Source organism: Brachyhypopomus gauderio, chromosome 7 (assembly GCF_052324685.1).
Source record: "Brachyhypopomus gauderio isolate BG-103 chromosome 7, BGAUD_0.2, whole genome shotgun sequence".
Classification (NCBI taxonomy): Eukaryota; Metazoa; Chordata; class Actinopteri; order Gymnotiformes; family Hypopomidae; genus Brachyhypopomus; species Brachyhypopomus gauderio.
The window spans coordinates 18,932,482-18,939,751 of record NC_135217.1 but is presented as its reverse complement, the minus strand read 5'-3'; positions in this window follow the sequence as shown (position 1 = coordinate 18,939,751).

Sequence of the window (7,270 nt, the reverse complement as noted above, 5' to 3'; positions counted from 1 at the left end):
GCAAGTGGTTTTGATGTGACAAAGTGTTATGACATCGTGCTTATCTTGCATCTCTGTTCGTTCTTGTGGAAAAGTGTTTCTCTTTTCATATTGTATTAAACATCGCTGTGTGTCCGAGCCTCGTCTCTGCACTACCACTCTCCTTCTTTAGCTCCACAGTCTAATAGATATGGTCTCTATACACATTTCTATCTATAGCATATTAGTTTTTTCTCAATTCCTGAGAAGATAGGAATTCACTGGAGTTTGCCCATCGGTCAGGTTGACTAACAGGATCAACCACAAATGGCAATAGCAACCTGAATAGAACATGAGAATGTATTTTTCTAGTACAATATATTGTTATACACCGTGAAGTTATATTATATATTGCTGCAGATTGTGATACCCAGCATTATGCTGCAATGTGTTATATAGTGCAGTATGTCAATACTGTAATGCATATTGTATTATTCAATGCTGTATTCACTTGTCTATACTATAGGCTACCTTATGTTTTTCTTTTAGGCTTGAATTTCAGAACAGGTTTTACAAGAAATCTGGATTGCTAAAAAGAGTGACATTGACAGAGCTATTGACTTACAGGTGACAGTGAGTTAATGTGTTGCTGCCCTGAAGCTTTTTGGATTAACTAGAGAAAATGTGGCAGATTTATAATTATAACATGAACGCAAACAGGATTAAATAGCACAAAAGAAATAAGCCACTAATGTACTTGTGCACAAGTAGAGCTACTTTTCTGCTCACAGAAAGACTACTGAATTTGTTCCTTACGGAATCATTTTTTCTATCTGCACTATTGTCATATCTGGGTGGGTATTGTAGTCTTTGTTCATGTGAATAAACATTCAGCCTGTAGATTAAACTTTTCCTCTTTCTCTCCATTTATTTGTTAAGTGAATTACCCATGATGAGACAGCCACACCGGCGACAAGGAAATAATTTATCTAGTACATCTCAAACTATAGTATCGGAGTATAGTTCAGATCGAGAGACTTTAAGAGCTCTGGAGACACAAAGTACTAAATGCAACTAGGTTATAATCGTTAACGAAAACGAACGAAAACTGATATTGAAAAAAACGTTTTTCGTTAACTGAAATAAATAACAGTAATTAAAAGAAAAAAACGATTACAAACTGTAACTGTATTGCGGTGTTTAGAAAAGTAACTAAAACGTTCTGAAATTATAGATAGTATACCCTTCATTTTCGTGTTTGTCAATTTATATGTGTTGTGGACTAATATGAAATAGATTTTTTTTCACTAGAAGTTTCACATTAGCTGTAGCCTACGGCACCTCGTGGTCAGTCACGTCGTTTCTTGTTTACAGCTCCTGCTCGCCATGCTAGCCTTCAAAATTACGACAACAAATGTTGGGATTTTTTAAAATATGTCCTGTATGGGATAAAAAAAAATGACTACGAGAAAGACTACGTGTCTTGTAGTGGAAAATATGTGAAGTAGTCCTCAAGTGGAAAAAAACCCCCGAATCTCATAGCTCACACTATGGGCTACCTGCCAGCACCCTGACAAACTACCCTCTCTGAGTAGCTCCGCCACGCCAAAAGAGAAGCACTATCCCGGCTGGGTAGCACCGGGAAGGAGAACCATAATGGACCGTTTTCACCAGTGATCAAATAGCTGCTGGTTAGTTAATACGCAGGAAAACCGCAAGCGGGAGGATGCACTATTTAATTTGTTGAGACTGGATGTCCACACCACTGTGTGACTAGATTACGTTAAAAAAGTTTAGCTTTTCCCTCGAACCAAAAATAGGGTTAGGCAGGGCCGGAGTGGGCCACTTTTTCAGCCCGGGAAATTCATGTCAAAATCCGGCCCAAACTAGAGATTGACTTGAGCCGGCCCATCGGGAATTCTCCCGAATCTCCCGATTAGCCACTCCGGCTCTGGGGTTAGGTTACGTTATGTCCATGTCTGTACTAGTCTGGCAATTTTCAGCAGCAGTATAACACATTTGCAGTTAAGGCTGCTATTTTGTGGACTGTTGGTTGTTCATCAGTAATTGAATAAATAATTTTAAATGGTGTCATTTGAAGAGTTTTTATTACACAATATTTACTCTGAACATTTTGAATTCTAAACCTGACAAATAACCCAATGTATGAAAAAACTAATGCTAGAACTAACGAAAACTAAACTAAAGCTAAGCTTAAATAATGAAAACTTAATTAAAACTAACTGAATTAGAAAAAAAAGTCACAACTAAATAAAATCTAAACTATAATGATAAATCCAAAACTAGTATATAATAGTATACTGTGGCGTGGTGTGGTAGAAAGAAGTTGCAGAGAAGTCCATTCTCCAAACAGAACAGAGGTTTTATTGTTCTTTGTAATAAAACTGGCACTCACAGGCACAATCAGTATAACTCGAGGCCTAAATGAGGTACCCCTTGCACATGAAACACAGGGGGAGGTCATGACGACGGCAACGTTACACATACATGGAGGGGAAACTAAGATAATGCACAGGTACACAAAAGGATGGACCGGGGTGACTTAACTGATAAAACACAATAAATAATCATTAAAAACACTATACAAACATAAACATTGCATAATTAAACACAACAGGGCCGGGGCCGCAAGGGCTCATGGGTAATGGTGTCACCCTCCGGCACCCCCCATTGGCCCGACGCTACACAGCCCCCCCCCAAGAGGTCAGCCGTCCCGGCGACCACACACAAGACAGTCCAGTAGCGTAGAAGGGCAGAAACATGGCATCAAACACACAATTACAGCCGTATGAGGCAGATCCTACTCAACACGCATGTAAAGCGCAAATACAATCCTGGAGGAAAGAAAAAAACAGCAAGGGCAGTACAACTCAAGACATACGCATGTCGTGTACAAGGCATTAACATAACGACTCCCGGTGTTGAACATGAGCACAGCAGTACGGTAACGTTGTCAAGGTGGCATCAAAAAGATTAGGCATCACCACAATGCACAATAAACACCTGGCACATAACGGACTTGGCATAACAAACAGAGGGAGAACAGTAAATAAGGCAATCAATAGTTACAGACACAATTAAAAATGCGTATATATATATATATATATATATATATATATATATATATATATATATATATATATATATATATATATATATATACATGTACACACATAGAAAGAACAGTCCATAACTCGGCATGAGAATGTTAACAATGCAGTTCACAGAACAATCTATGTCACACAGTCCTGCAGGCGCCGCGGTAGCCTCCGCGTGCGCTGTGGCCTGGCCGGACCGGCCACAGGGGAAGTAGCAGGACCAATAACCGGGGAGACAGGCGGTGAAGAGTCCGGGCAGCGTCCAGCACCCTGCACCTTAGGCCGGTACGGGGCAAGGCGGTCGCGGTGCACCACGAGGCGCCGCCGGCCCCAGCGGATCCGGTAGACCACGTCACTGACACGCGCGAGCACAGTGCAAGGCCCCACCCATGCGGACTGCAGCTTGGGGCACAGTCCCTTCTTTCGACGGGGATTGTACAGCCAAACCTCAGAGTGCACGGGCAGGGGCCCGCCGTAGCAGCGCATGTCATAGGCGCGTTTCTGGCGCAGTCCGGCCCCCGCCTGGCTACCCCTGGCTCGCTTGTGGACGTCGAGTAGTCTTGTCCGCAGCCTAGAAACGAACACAGGGCCAGGTTCAACATTAACATCATCAGTGGGAGGTGCCCCAAATGCCAGGTCCACAGGTGATCGCAGTTCACGGCCGAACATAAGCATGGCGGGGGTGAAACCAGTAGTCTCCTGTAAGGCGGAGCGGCATGCCAACAGGACGAGAGGCAGTTGTTTGTCCCAGTCACGCTGGTTCTCCTGTGTAGCCATGGCCAGTTGAGTAGCCAGGGTTCGATTGAACCGCTCGACCAGGCCATCACCCTGTGGATGAAGAGGAGTTGTTCGAGTCCTGTGCACCCCCAGCAGGCGGCAAACCTCGGTCATGACGTCCGACTCAAAGTTTCGGCCTTGGTCGCTATGTAGGACCTCTGGGACGCCGAAGCGACAGAAAAACTCATGGAGCAGGGTCTCTGCTGTAGTAACGGCGCTTTGGTCGGGCACCGCATACGCCTCGGGCCATTTCGTGAAGTAGTCCATGGCCACAAGCACGTAGCGGTTGCCCGACTCAGTCACTGGAAACGGCCCCAGTACATCCACTGCCACCCTCTCCATGGGGCAGCCGGATTGCATGGGGTGGAGGGGCGCACGTGAGACTCTCGCCGGTCCCTTCTTGGCAGCGCACGTGTCACAACAATGGACAAACAGTTCAACTCCAGCTCTGCAGCCCGGCCACCAGAATCTCTGTCTCAGTCTGTGAAGAGTTTTTGTGATGCCAAAGTGGCCTGAGCCTGGCAGACCGTGGACAGCCTGCAGAACAGTGTCACGCAGGCCCTGCGGTACTACAGTTTGAGTTAAGCGGCTCCCAGTGCTCGGGTCCTCCCAAGTTCTGTGCAGGACGCCCCCAGCGATTCTCAGGCTGTCCCAGTTGGATCGCAACGCCTTAGCTACGGGTCCCCGTCGTACCACGTCATCCCAGTCCGGCACGGCGGCCGCCTCCAAAGCGTCCAGCGCCCATGCCAGTTCCGGGTCGGCCCTCTGAGCTGCAGCCAGCTCCGCAGTGGAGATACAGGGTGACACAGGAGGGGCAACAGCAGTCCGGCCCACCGCTGCACATACACCGACAGTTTCTGCCTTTCCCTCAGCGCGCTGGCAGTGCTTGCAATCGTGGGAAGCGCACGGCCGGCGAGACAGTGCGTCAGCATTCCCGTGGATTCTGCCCGGTCTGTGCTCTACCACAAAGTTAAACTCTTGTAGCCTGGCTAACCATCTCGCTAGCTGGCCCTCAGGCTCCCGGAAGTTCAACAGCCATTGCAGTGAAGCATGGTCTGTCCTCAGCAGAAAAGGTACGCCGTACACATAAGGTCGGAAATGCCAAAGCCCTTCAACCACTGCTAACAGCTCGCGCCGTGTCACACAATAATTTTTCTCAGCTTTGTCCAGGCGGCGGCTGAAGTATGCTATTGCGCGCTCTGAGCCCTCTTGGACCTGTGACAGTACAGCACCCAACCCGTGGTCGCTTGCATCAGTGTCGACAATAAAGCGCTCAGTGGGGGAAGGATAGGCCAGAACAGGCGCACTGCACAGTCTCTGCTTTAGTGTACGGAAAGCACACTCGGCGTCGTCAGGCCAGCTAAATCTCGTTCCGCCACCCCTTGTCAGGTGGTGAAGGGGGGCAGCAATGTCCGCGAAGCCCTTTACAAAACGGCGGTAGTATGACGCGAGCCCGAGGAAACTGCGAACTTGTCGCACCGTACGCGGAGTGGGCCATTCACGGACCGCGGCCGTCTTGCCGGTGTTACACCGAATTCTGCGACCGTCGAATTTTGTGACCGCAGAGGGCGCTATTTCGCAGTTTCAGTTAGTTTCAGTTCACAGGCACGAGCGCTTTACGAATGCTGCGTAAGCTACGCCGACGCGCTTTCTTTTCTCGTTTTGCTGCTGTCCACGAGCCAAAATATGAGAGATGCGTGTATTTACATTTTATGTCGTCTGTTAACAAGAATGTTTCATTACAACATTTTTACACGTGACGACAGGAGTAAAGTCAGCCAATACATACGCCTGACAATAGCAAACTTTTCATAAGTAAGTTATGTAAGCTGCTGTCATTTGGACCTCATTCCGAATGGTAATTATACACTTCTGAATAAAATGTTTAAATATAGTCTACTAAACGTTTTTGCTATCACTGTTTTCTGTTATTGTGGAGTCACAGTGGGTGATGTGTTTCCATGGTAGATGTGACAGATGTACCTTGGCATGGGGTCACCAGTTCTTAATGTGACCCCACTGAATTTCCACCTATAATCATTTTGAAAACAGCCATGTCTTTCCTGGTGACCTACCATCCCTTCACCTTAATTAGACAGAAAAAAAAATTATGAATGGAATGGACAAGTGCACTTTGGAATAGGGGTCACCGATTCTGACGGCTGCTGTCTAAATATGTGACTGCTGTCCATCTCCATACAAACTAGTTAAAACCCAACCAAATGTTTTCAGGTGACTTACCATCCCTACACCTGTTAGCCAAAGAAAAACATTCATGAATGGAGTGGACAGACTGACCGTGGCATAGGAGTCACCCATTCTGACAGCTGCCAACTGGATCTGTGACTTTAATGTATCTTCAAAAAATATTAAAAGATCGTTTTAAAAACGTTTTAGTAGACTATATTTAAACATTTTATTCAGAAGTGTATAATTACCATTCGGAATGAGGTCCAAATGACAGCAGCTTACATAACTTATGAAAAGTTTGCTATTGTCAGGCGTATGTATTGGCTGACTTTACTCCTGTCGTCACGTGTAAAAATGTTGTAATGAAACATTCTTGTTAACAGACGACATAAAATGTAAATACACGCATCTCTCATATTTTGGCTCGTGGACAGCAGCAAAACGAGAAAAGAAAGCGCGTCGGCGTAGCTTACGCAGCATTCGTAAAGCGCTCGTGCCTGTGAACTGAAACTAACTGAAACTGCGAAATAGCGCCCTCTGCGGTCACAAAATTCGACGGTCGCAGAATTCGGTGTAACACCGGGATCAGTGGCTATGCCCTCTCCGCTGACCACATGCCCGAGAAAATTAATGCGACGCTGAAGGAGGTTACATTTAGCCGGGTTGAGGGACAGATTGGCCTCCTTCACTAAGCCCAGTACCAACTCTAGGTTGGCCAGCGCAGACTCGAAGCCCGTAGCATGGACCAGCACGTCATCCAAATACACCACACATTTACTGCTCGGAACCCCAGACAACACTCGCTCCATTAACCGCTCGAAAGTGGCCGGCGCGTTACAGAGCCCGAAGGGGAGGACCTTGAAGTGCCAAAGACCTGCACCGATCGAAAACGCAGTCTTTTCCTTCGCTGACTCGTCCAACGGGACCTGCCAGTACCCGCTACGCAGGTCCAGGGAGCTGAACCAGTCTGAGCCAGCTAACCGCTCGAGTGTGTCGTCTACTCGCGGCATCGGGTAAGAGTCGAGTTTAGTCACAGCATTTAAACGTCGGTAGTCGACGCAAAACCGCCATGAACCGTCCTTCTTCTTGGCTAGGACCACGGGGGCAGACCATGAACTATTTGAAGGCTCAATTACGCCGGCCGCTGCCATTTCGCGGATTTGGCGTTCGGCTGCCACACGCTTGGTTAAAGGGAGGCGATGCGGTCTCAGGCGGACAGGTTTTGC